General features: G+C 40.1%; 1 protein-coding gene across 6 annotated transcripts in view; it reads left to right on the top strand.

Annotated features, from left to right (window-relative positions):
- Positions 1 to 8,240: 8,240 nt before the first annotated feature.
- Positions 8,241 to 12,973, top strand: part of LOC121507429 (C-myc promoter-binding protein-like) — a 114,666-nt gene continuing 109,933 nt past the window's right edge. For 4 of the 6 annotated variants that reach the window (XM_041783796.1, XM_041783779.1, XM_041783787.1 and 1 more), the window contains exons 1-2: positions 8,241 to 8,457; positions 10,911 to 10,992. The gene's annotated coding sequence lies outside the window, so the exon portion shown is untranslated. Of the gene's footprint in view, positions 8,458 to 8,988; positions 9,113 to 10,910; positions 10,993 to 12,973 lie in introns of those variants that run through there. The other 2 variants (XM_041783771.1, XM_041783763.1) reach the window with 2 other exon arrangements.

Raw genomic sequence — 12,973 nt, 5'->3', positions numbered from 1 at the left:
CCCCTTGGATGTTTTTACCTTTTACTGATTTTATAAATCAACCACGGCCAATTTAAATTGGCTTTTTTAATGCCAGTGAAACCAGATTTCTACAGAGTAATGTCAATTAAACAAAAATAAGTAAGTTAAAATAAATGACTGCATGAATATTCACTTCCTTCAAGTCAGTATTTCGTTGATGTTCCTTTGGCTGCAAGCACAGCACTGAGTCTGTGAATCAGGCTTGCATATGTAGACACTGAAATTTCACTCCTGTCTTTATAGCAGAATTGCTCAGGCTCTGTCAGGTTGCACAGGGATCAGGCGTGAACAGCCCTTTTTCAAGTCTAGCCACTAATCCTCTATTGGATTGAGGTCTGGTCTTTGACTCAGCCCGTCCGGAACATTCACCTTGTCATCTTTAAAATATTTCTGTGTAGCTTTTGCTGTACCCTCAGGTCATTGTCTTGCTGGAAAATAAATCTTCTCCTAAGGCATAGTTCTCTTGAAAGAATAAGATGGCCCATCAGGATTTCCATATATTTTGCCCCATTCATTTTACCCTCTACCTTTACATGCCTTCCAGGGATGGCTGCTGAGAAGCCTCTCCACTGCATGATGCTGCCACCACTGTGCTCCTCAGTGGGGATGGTGCGTTTGTGGTGATGTGCAGTGTTTGGTGCATCTTGCCTGAAGGCCAAGAAACACAATTTGGTCTCATCAGACCAAGGAACTTTCTTCCACTTATTCATGGTGTCTACCACATGCCTTTTGGTGAACTCTAGTCTAGATTTAAAAATAAGCTTTCTCCTCACATAAAGCTTTCACTGGTGAAGAACACAAGCAACAGTTGTGTGCAGAGTCTCTCCCATCTCAGCTGCTGAAGCTTGTAACTCCTTCAGAGTAGTCATAGGTGCCTTGGTGACCTCTCTCACTAATCTCCTTCTTTCATGCTAAATCAGTTTGTTAGGATGGCCTTATCTAGGCACATTTACACATGCCATGATGATGAATTTAACTGAAGTCCTGGGGATGGTCAGTGCATTGGAAACTATATTGTATCCATTCCCTGACTAGTACTTTTCAATAACCTTTTCTCTGAGTTGCTTGGAGTGTTCTTTTATCTTCACGGTGTAATGGTAGCTGGGAATTACTGTTTACCCAGTGACTGGACCTGTCTAAGGTGATCCCCATTTCACTAAATGTGAGAATACTGGCACCATCTGGCTGGACCTCTGTTGAATTAGGTCAGTCACTTTAAAGGGGGTGAATATTTATACACTCACTTTTTATATAACACGTTTTTTGTCTAATTGACATTACTTTGTTGAAATCAGTTTTTTTTACTTTGACATCAAAGAGTTTTTTTTGTCAATAAAAGCCAGTGATTTATAAAATCAATAAAAGGGTAAAACATCTGAGTTGTCAGATTACTAGAAAATCTAACTCTGATTCATTGCCGTGGGTTTGTAGGTGCTGTCCCTTCATCCCAGCCACCTTAGACTCAGCTGCAAACCACCTATTGTCTACTGGAAATCACTGACTAATGAAGCCAACAAAACCACATCATCTGCAAATGTCAGACATGAAATTCTCAGATTCCCAAACTGGAATCCCTCATCAGATTGTCCTTCTTGGGAACAAAAATACGCCCTTCAGCGGTCTTTCATTTCACCGTATCCAGCCATAAATATCGAGAACGCAAACTACCCAGTTCTGTTAAGATAAATGCAAAAATAATCAATGAAATATTCTAACATTTCTAATCGTATAGGAAAATAATCCTGAAACTTCCACAAACAAATAGTGACAAAAACATAAAAGATTAAATCTCTAATTATCAAACTATACAAAAATGTGAATAGATGACCCATGCATTGAGTCTGGAGAGTTTATACAAAATACTCGGCTCATTCTGACTCTTCTCTTCTCTCCTACAGATGCATTTAGCAGCTGAGACGGATACTTTTCTCCAAAAGAGGTCTGGAACAGAAACAAAAACAGAATAAATCATTATTTCCTTTAAGAGTTGATTACAGGCTCATATCTGAAGTGAAAATTAAAACTTTCTCTCAATTGCATCCTCTCTGCACAAACACCTGCAGCCACACCTTCACTTTACCTCCATTACGATCATTATCACAATCATGATAGCAGTGCTTTCTTTTCTTTGACATCTTTTGATTTTGGTCTTTGTTTTTCTGGGTCTCTTTTTTGTCATTTTGATGTTTTTGCTTCCATCCTGCAGAGGAACAGAAGTAGAAACGTCAAAGCGATAGGGAGAGGCTTTTCATTAAGCCTCGTGGGGTTCCAAACTCAAGATGGGATTTCACAGCTTTGTGTTCTTGTTCAAATGTTTCTTTGTTTGATCCTTTGTGAGACAGTTTGGAAAAATATAAATCCCTCTTATTTAAGGTTCAAAAAGTTTGTTTGCTGTCATTTTTGTGATAGAATCTGGTAAACTTGGAGCATATTTGGATCTTTTAAAGGGTTCTAATGATTAGAAAGAACTTATCTATAAATAACTTCACATTTGTTTACTCTTTTAAGACTTTCACACCATAACGAATTAGAAAATGATAGTTTCATGCTTTCTAAAAGCTGGAAATCTGATCATACCTTTATTTAAAACATACAAATTGCACCTTTAAAGTGCTGGTGCATGATTAAAAAATGCAAACCAGCTCATGCAGCATGTTTAAAAGTGTTTGTAACACTGATCTCTTTCTACATTGAGGCTGAAACATTTGAGAGAACAGGAAGCGGTGCAGAAAAAAACATTTTATGGCAGAGTTACAAAAGTCACACTACTCTTAAGTTTTGAAGTGGGAGTATTTGGGTGCAATCCAAAAACCATTATTTTGCTTCCTGGAGATAAAAACGCTCTTCACTCTTCACAAATGATCTCTCTGACATTCATTAATGACCCACTCTGTCAGGTACAAAATATTTCATGCACACAGCTACTCTTCAGGCTCCAATAACTTCAAACCCTCAAAGGGAATAATCTATCACTGATTTAATGTGTCCAACACTTTGCAGAGTCCTTCAGACTGTTTTTACTTAAAAAGGACTTTAAATGCATGTCTGAGAATTAAGGCCTAGGCCAGACAATACCATCACTGAGTTTTTCCTCCTGTAAACACATGATACGCTGTCAAAAACATCCAGGTCAGGTATGGTAGCATATGCCGGTTCTGTATCAACCTTATCCTTTACTGCTCTGGCCTCCTGCAGGCCCATGCCTCATCTCTCCAGGTATCCTCCCAGATGACCTCGCCACGATGCGTGCGACCACCCCTGAGGTCTGGTCCAACCCACCAGGTCCTGGGCACCCAGTATGTGGTGTGCTGGATCAGGCCTAGGAAAGCACACCAGGTGTTGTAGAAGAGCAGCTGCTGCTCCTGTATCCAGCATGAATATGTACACAAAAATGCACCAAGTCCTGCCAGCGTCTCTGGCCATCAGTCAGCAACCAGGACACACAAAAGTACAGGTGTGCCTCAGAAAATTGGAATTTGTGCTAATTATTTATTTATTCATCCAGAAAGTGTATTTATGTCATATATTGGTGTATCATGATGCTACAAAGGTTTTAGAGAGACAAAAGATGCTGATCACATTTTATGTTTTTTTATATTAAGATTAAAAGGGCTGTTGGAGTTCTCTGGGAAATAATGCCTCCTTTATCATCTCTAATAGGATACAATGGACAATTCTTTACCAACGGAGAAGAGACAATATAAAAATAACACAGCTAGAACATTACAATTATTGTATAAATATCACCAACTGCCCCTTTAAACTCCTCTGTACAAACATGATTGCATCAAATAAACTATATTGCCAAAAGTATTCACTCACCCATCCAAATAATTGAAGTGAGGTCTTCCAATCACTTCCATGGCCACAGGTGTATAAAATCAAGCACCTAGGCATGCAGACTGTTTCTACAAACATTTATGAAAGAATGGGTCGCTCTCAGGAGCTCAGTGAATTCCAGCGTGGTACTGTGATAGGATGCCACCTCTGCAACAAGTCCAGTTGTGAAATTTCCTTGCGCCTAAATATTCCACAGTCAACTGTCAGTGGTATTATAACAAAGTGGAAGCGATTGGGAACGACAGCAACTCAGCCACAAAGTGATAGACCATGTAAAATGATGGAGAAGGGTCAGTGGATGCTGAGGTGCATAGTGCGCAGAGTTCGCCAACTTTCTGCAGAGTCAATCGCTACAGACCTCCAAACTTCATGTGGCCTTCAGATTAGCTCAAGAACAGTGTGTAGAGAGCTTCATGGAATGGGTTTCCATGGCCAAGAAACTGCATCCAAGCCATACATCACCAAGTGCTGGATGCAGTGGTGTAAAGCACGCCACCACTGGACTCTAGAGCAGTGGAGATGTATTCTCTGGAGTGACGAATCATGCTACTACATCTGGCAATCTGATGGACGAGTCTGGGTTTGGCGGTTGCTAGGAGAATGGTACTTGTCTGACTGCATTGTGCCAAGTGTAAAGTTTTGGTGGAGGGGGGATTATGGTGTGGAGTTGTTTTTCAGGAGCTGGGCTTGGCTCCTTAGTTCCAGTGAAAGGAACTTTGAATGCTTCAGCATACCAAGACATTTTGGACAATTCCATGCTCTCAACTTTGTGGGAACAGTTTGGGGATGGCCCCTTCCTGTTCCAACATGACTGTGCACCAGTGCACAAAGCAAGGTCCATAAAGACATGGATGAGAGAGTTTGGTGTGGATGAACTTGACTGGCCTGCACAGAGTCCTGACCTCAACCGGATAGAACATCTTTGGGATGAATCAGAGCGCAGACTGAGAGCAAGGCCTTCTCGTCCAACATCAGTGTGTGACCTCACAAATGCACTTCTGGAAGAATAGTCAAGAAGTCCCATAAACACACTCCTAAACCTTGTGGAAAGCTTTCCCAGAAGAGTTGAAGCTGTCATAGCTGCCAAGGGTGGACTGACATCATATTAAACCCTACTGATTAAGAATGGGATGTCACTTAAGTTCATATGCGAGTCAAGGAAGGTGAGCGAATACTTTTGGCAATATAGTGTATGTCACTGCTTGGACAGACAAAAACCCTTACAAATTCACAATAAAAGTAAAGGTGCGAATTTGATGTGAATGGAATCTGCAGGCTTAAAAGTAAAATGACACTGACTGCCTGTTAGTGACTCTCAAGGCTGAAAAAATGCATTTCAGTGCAGCACAGGTGGCATAAGACAGCAGGTAAAATGTAGAAACTCTGAGTGCTGATAATGAAAAAGCTGCAGGTAGTGAAGAGACTGGTGGTAAACCTTAATTGTATCTTTTCACAGCTAAAATACTGACAGACATAACACAGCGTCTTTTCTCATTTGTATGCAGCCACTATGAGCCTTATGAAATATGTGTTTGTTTGTTCTGTTTTGTTGTGTGAAGCTGTCGGTCCACATGGCGTTTTGTTTGTCACTCCGGGCTGTCAAAGCTGGCACAGACCGTACGTGCTGCTTTGTGTGCTGAGAAGAGATGGATTCACACCGACTGAGGCTCAGCGTTGGCCAGGATGTACTGTGTCTGTCCACTGGTATGAGGAAATGGGAAAGCTTGAAATGTGTGACTGAGAAACTTTACCTGTGAGCACACCTCAGGAAAGAAAAATAAAATATGTTTGCTATGATGAAGGATATATGACACGTAAAATTTTGACATTTGTTTAAACAGAAGCATTTTGAATGTTAGAAGTTTGACTTGATGTAACTAACTTTATTTTAATGAGACTAACTTTTATTAGTGTCCATGGCATGGGCCACTTTCACATCTGTGAAGGCAGCATTAATACTGAGAGATACATCGGGGTTTTGGAGCAGCATATGCTTCCATCCAGACAACTTCTTTTTCATCTCAGTTTACTTCAGTGAGAAAATACCAAGACACATTCTGCATGAGTTACAACACCATGGCTTCACAGTAAAAGTGGGTGGGGCCTAGATTGACTCTGCATGCAGTCCAGACTTTTCTCCTATTGGAGATGTACAGCACATTATGAAATGCAAAACATAACAAAAGGAACCCTGCACTGTTGATTAATTTAAGATGTACTTTAAGCAAGAGTGGGAAAGAATTACACTTATATCACTTTTTGTCTTCAGAGACTTATAGGGTGTTGTTGATAGAAAAGGTGATGTGTCACAATGGTAAACAAGCTCCTGTCCCAATTACACTGCAGGACCAAATGTAGAACATGTGTATACTCAAAAGAACAATACATTTGATCAGTTTGAACATTAAATATCTTGTCTTTGTGCTGTTTCAATTCAATACATATTTAATTCTGTGTCCCAGCCTTTTTAAAACTGGGAGTTATAATATACTACAGTATAATGCAGCATTATAAGTAGTTTGTGAAAGCATTAGAACCAGTGCTTGGCCCTGTTAGTCAGTGACTTCTAGTAGCTCTAGTAAGTGTGACAGGAGCAAAGTGACAAGGTGAGAACAGCTTGATAATGTTTGCATGAGAGCAGGTTGGGAAAACGAGGTTAAACAAAGAAGACTTCACAAGACACCAAGGCAAATTTAAGTTATTTAACCTTTAGGTTTGTTAGTTAAGTACTAACCTAAATCACTTCATATACACCAGTAAAGATATCTCATAGGTTACTTTCTTTTATTCTCTTCCTTTTTTCTTTACACCTAGCCCATGCCTTTTCCAACCCATAAATATTTCTTTTAAACCTTTTCCAACTGCAGAAAATTCACAATATATGTCCTAATGTGCAGCCAAATTTAAAGTTTAGTTCTATAGCCTGAGTTATGTCACACACATATGGTGACCCTGAGGGTTAAATGAAAAAATATGATGGCAAAATACATTTAACCAGAGGCCAAAAACAATTCACTAGATTTAAAAACATTTCAGGATACATGAATATGTATCACCTTTAGCAAAAGATTGTTCATCATCTGTGAAAAAGAATTCAGCTTCTGTGTAAAACACCTCACGCTGAACCAAACGCTTTTTACCCTCTGGGAAAAAATTCTCTCAGCCAGAAACATTTCAGCTTTTTTGAAAGATATTTGATCTTTGGCAAAAAGTATTTTAAAAAATGTGAAGAGACACAACAGTTATGGCCTGAACTTCCTGACACTGAACCAAAAAAAAAAAATGTTTAAAATTGGATTTTTGGTTACATAAGAATTTCAACCTGAGTCAACATCCAAATAGTCAACACCCAAAATTTTAAAAACATGTCACATCACCTAGTATGAAGTCAAAGGTAGTCTAGTCAGTCAGGTAACATGTAATGTCTCATTTGTACGGTGGCTCTAAGTGGCCAATTGAAGAAAACCTTCATGGCTGCAAAAATATTTCACTAGATGCAAAAGTGTTTGACAAAACATGAATATTTTGTCTGATGCAAAAGAAAAAAAAAATTCAGCCTTTGCAAAAAGTAAAAAAGTAGCACTTCTTCCACCACTTCTTGTGGAAAAATAAAAGAATTGTCTATCAATAAAGTATAGAAATAATTGCATATAATATAATATAATATAATATAATATAATATAATATAATATAGTATAAAATAATGCAATATAATATAATATAATATAATATAATATGTAAACAAATGTCTAGCAATATGCAGGCAAACAAAATTTTAGTGCATAAATCCTTTATTTAAGGATTTGACAAACTCTTTCTTTTGCGCCATTTTGGTTTAATTGCCTATATTGTGTAAAAAAAAATGGTGTCTTTACTGTATAAAATAGATTAGACCCACTGTCCTCATATGAGGACATCATTAGAAAAACGAATTGTTGTTGGGATACAATGCTTAGTTATTGTACTTATCAGGTTCTACTAATCCCAAATTAGTAGGGACTATCAAAAATTCATAAGAAATGAGAGCTTGGGTCTCAGGATGTTAAAAATACATATGCAGATGGTCATAAATATGTGCGTTAAAACCACATCATTCAGCTGTGTCTCCGTGCAGACATCGCTGTACAGTGACGTGGGATTATTTCATTAATCCAGACCAGAATTAGGTCAATTTCATGAATAAATGAGCAATCATTAACGACTTGATGACATTAAAATGGCATAATTAACACCAGTCAGCATCAGGTAGATTATATGAGATATGCCCTGCTGGTGGAGGGTGCTGTGATGTTAAACTGCCACCCAGGAGACACGAGGGTGTGTGTGTTGATGTGTGTGCGCGCGCGCGGCGGATTCCCATCACAACCAAGATGGCGGCGGAGCGGACAGCCGGCTCCGCACAGTGACTGACAGACAGAAGAAGCCTCGCTCGGGTTGGACAGCTAACGGGATACGCTCTGTCAGAATAAAAGAAACAAAAACAACCGAGCACTTCTCCTCGCCTTCTCGGTACCGGCTGGGCTGAAATGACTCAAAACCGTTAGACGACACTGGCTGAAGTTGTGCGCGAGGACTAATTTGACGTCCACAAACGGGGTAAGTGAATGATGAACCGTTATAGTGACAGAGGGATTTACCCAACAGCTGCTAGTTAACATGCTAAAAACAAGCTACAAATCCCGTTTGCTGGCTCGGTTGCATCACTTCTGTTGTCTTTTAGTGCCGTGTGTAAGCCGTCACTAATTTTCGCTAATGACAGTTCTGCCGTCATTGTATCTGAGCCGATATCTCCCATGCTTTCTTCGCTGGTTCATTCCACAAGCTAAGTGTACGTGCTGCTGTGCCACAGGTTGTTGTAATCAACGCTAAATCGTGACTGTTTTAATCACCTGCGCTGTGTGCGTGATGTCAACCAAACACTAGTCACACAACATTAAATAAACCCCTCTTCATCAGGTGATATATGACTGTTTTAGCCTCTAGCGTGAGGTCGTTAGGAACTAAAAATAACCCAAACACTAACCTTCTTCTCTCTGCACCCCTTTTGCCTTAGGATATTTTAGGTCGTTCAGTTTTTGCTTTTGTCTCTAAATAAGACTCTAAATTCACCTTGCTTAGGGCAGTGGTACAAAATGTGCAAGGTGAGTCTTTAGGTGATAGGGATTTCTGTGTTGTGGAGCATTTGAAGTCCAGATTAAAGGCTGTCACTGCTGCTGTATCAAGGTAAAAGGCACCGAGTTCATCACTGGAGGTATAATATGCTCTGTACTAGGGCTGCTTGATCATAGCAAAAATCATGCTTTTAGTTATTATGATTGATCATGATTATAGCATACCATTTTGTGCATGGATTTCAAGTGATTGAATACACTTGACAAGCTGCCTTGAGGTGCGTCCACAGCCATGAATTCACAAGTTATTCTGCATTGTTCCAAGTCTGACTCCTTAAAACTAAGGGGAATTTTTAGAGATGCACTGATTGTAGAATTTAGGGTTGATAACGAAAACAATGTTTATCATAACAGCCTAGTTAATGTTAATACCAGTGCTTTTTCATCACCGCTACTAGTGTAAAGCTCCTAGAATGGCAAAAACAGATCAGTTAAGGCTAAGTTCACATTGCAGTTAAAAGTGACCCAAATCTGATTTTTTTGCTCTTATGTGACTCATATCTGATTTTTGTCTGATGGTGTGAACAACACAAGTCACATTGAATATGACTTTTCGAATCAGATTCAGGGCACTTTCATATGGGGTTCTAAATCAGATACATATCAGATTTTTTGGAATTTGATTGCAGTATGAACGACCAAGCAAAAAAATCAGATCTGAGAAAAAAATCAAAATTGAGCATTACCTCCTGCAGTGTGAATGTAGCCCAAGGGTGCTTTCACACCTTTAACGTTTGGTTCCGACTTTCAGACTTTTCAGTTTAATCTGAACCAATATGAACAGGTATTATGCCTGGACTTGGGGGCATGCCAGTAGTCGAGTGGTTAAGGTGCGTGCCATGTACGCAGGCAACCTGGGTTTGAATCCGGCCTGTGGCACTATTTCCTGCATGTCTCTCCCCGCTCTCTTCCCTGTTTCCGACTCTATCCACTGTCCTATCTAATAAAGGCAAAAAGGCCAAAACTACATCTTAGAAAAAACCTGGACTTGTTTGGTCCGGACCACAATCAGGACCAAAAAAGGTGGTCTTGGTCCTGATTAAACTGAACCACGGTCTGGTTCATGCCCAGTGTGAATGCATTATTTTGGTTACGACCTTCGTATTAATGACAGGAAATTAGAGCATTAGAACCAGGAAAAGGAATTCCAGCACCCAAACAAAATGAGTTGCAGAAACCAAATGTCTTGTTGACATTTGGTCTGACGATGTTATTAGGGGCCATCTAGAATAAACACATAAAAATGTAAAACTTTCCAACTGTTTTCCAAGAGGCTGAAAGAGAGAGGATATGAGTGGACTAGATTACAGTGCCATCTGAATATTAAGAAACTGCAGCAGCAGTATGAAGGTGTGCCATGCTCTTTGAAAAAGCAGCGCTTCCATGAATCACACCTTCTTTTCCTAGTTAACATTTCCATTGCTCGCAGGATTGCATTCTGTCGTCTTCTTTCCTGTTGACTACAATAAAGTTGTTGTCTAATGAGGATGTTCATAAGTTCATATGCCTGCATAAAATTGATTCGAGAGGATAGATAAGCACACATCACATCAGTTGGCTGTTATTGTAAACAGGGCTAAAATTGGCCGATGCCAATACTAAACTGGTGCAATACATCCCTAGTCATTTTTAGAGTCACTTTCTCTCTATCATCTTTTGCTCGCTTGTCTTCAAACCAAGGCTGGCAACACATTAGCCAGTTTTAGCCCAGTTATTTGCTGGATTTGCCCTCATAGCGATTGTTGAGGTGTCACGTTTTGAGGCTTGTCGCAACTGAAAATAATCATTTAGTGTGTGGTGTCAATATGATCGTTTTATTGCTTCCAATTGTGTTGAAGCCTCTCTGATCTGAACTGGAATCTCTAAATGTGTTTGCAGTTTCAAATTCTACATTTGGCAGCCTCTGAGGGAATAAACAGAATAACCATTGACCAGAGAGGCTGGTGTCACCAATTTCATGGTATGTACTGTTAAGCCCATTTCAGACGAAAGATTTGTGGTGCAGCAACACCGTTCTAAAAGGTCTCAGAGCACAGTCGTATCTGTGTGAACTGAGTTGTTGCAGCTCAAATCTGGCTTGCAAGTGGTGTTACCTGTGGTCATTTTTTTGTCAACTCACCAACAGCTGGTTCCTGCACATCATAAGCAGATAAATGTGAAATTGAAATCTTGCTTTGATAGGCATTAAACACCAACAAATTAAGTATTTTAGTAGATGAGGTAATGCTGTGAATTTTGGAAATGATTGCATCTATCTTACCTTTTTGTAAATACATTTTTCACAAGAAACTTCAGCCCGATAAACACACGGCTGTGCACATAAGCAATATGTATGACGGTATATCTGGCTAACAAATGAGAAATGGAGGGCTGTAGTAGCCCAACTTGTCTGTGGAAATAATATTCTTTACAGCAGATATACACTATATTGCCAAAAGTATTCACTCACCGATCCAAATAATTGAAATGAGGTGTTCCTATCACTTCCATGGCAACAGGTGTATCATGTGGCCTTCAGATTACTTCAAGAACAGCGCGTAGGGAGCTTCATGGAATGGGTTTCCATGGCCGAGCAGCTGCATCAAAGCCATACATCACCAAGTGCCACTGGACTCTAGAGCAGTGGAGATGTGTTCTCTGGAGTGACGAATCTCGCCTCTCCATCTGGCAATCTGTTGGACGAGTCTGGGTTTGGTGGTTGCCAGGAGAACGGTACTTGTTTGACTGCATTGTGCCAAGTGTAAAGTTTGGTGGACGGGGAATTATGGTGTGGGGTTGTTTTTCAGGAGCTGGGCTTGGCCACTTAGTTCCAGTGAAAGGAACTCTGAATGCTTCAACATACATACAAGAGATTTTGGACAATTCCATGCTTCCAACTTTGTGAGAACAGTTTGGGGATGGCCCCCTCGTGTTCCAGCATGACTCTACACCAGTGCACAAAGCAAGGTCCATAAAGGCATGGATGAGAGAGTTTGGTGTGGATGAACTTGACTGGCCTGCACAGAGTCCTGACCTCAACCCGATAGAACACCTTTGAGATGAATCAGAGCGGAGACTGAGAGCAAGCCCTTCTCGTCAGCATCAGTGTGTGACCTCACAAATGCACTTCTGGAAGAATGGTCAAGAATTCCCATAAACACACTCCTAAACCTTGTGGAAAGCCTTCCCAGAAGAGTTGAAGCTGTTATAGCAGCCAAGGGTGGACTGACGTCATATTAAACCCTATTGATTAAGAATGGGATGTCACTTAAGTTCATATGTGAGTCGAGGCAGGTGAGCAAATACTTTTGGCAATATAACGTATCAGTTATAGCATGACTGAGCCTTTAAAGCATTTTTGTTTTTATATGTGCTGCGAAGTTGGGATGACATCCAATGGTGTAGTGCAGGGTATACACAGGTATAGGGAGTGAACCCACTATTTTTTTTGTCCACACAGAGTATGCCTACCTCCGCATTCCCTTCGATATACATTATTCGGTGGTATAAGGCATTTTTCCCCTTGGATGAAGAGGGAACTTACCTTACTCTGCCTCCATCTTGGCTAGTCCTCGTATTTGTCTTTGTTGGTTCATTGGTGCAAATGTAGGTGATGGCACTACTTTCTCTCAGCTTGCTCTGTCACAATTCATAATAATCCTTACTCCTTGCAGTCAGGCAGTAGTAATTTAGCATCAATGTGCAAATACAAAAGGCCTGTTTTTAGGTGTACTATATATATATAAGAGCAATCCAACACAGGCCATTTATTGTTTTCTTGGATGGATTGCTAAAACTGTACCCACTTCTGCAGGAACCACTACACCACTGATGCCAGGCTTTGATGGTGAAAGCAAGAAACATGCATGCACTATCTTTGATAAGAGCTTTAGAGATGGACCAACCTCATGCGTGCATGCAGCTTAATTCAAAAGATAAAAAACAGCGAATAAGCAGTACTA

The sequence above is a fragment of the Cheilinus undulatus genome, linkage group 1, assembly GCF_018320785.1.
Source record: "Cheilinus undulatus linkage group 1, ASM1832078v1, whole genome shotgun sequence".
In the NCBI taxonomy this organism is placed as follows: Eukaryota; Metazoa; Chordata; class Actinopteri; order Labriformes; family Labridae; genus Cheilinus; species Cheilinus undulatus.
This window is presented reverse-complemented; position numbering and strand designations above follow the sequence as displayed.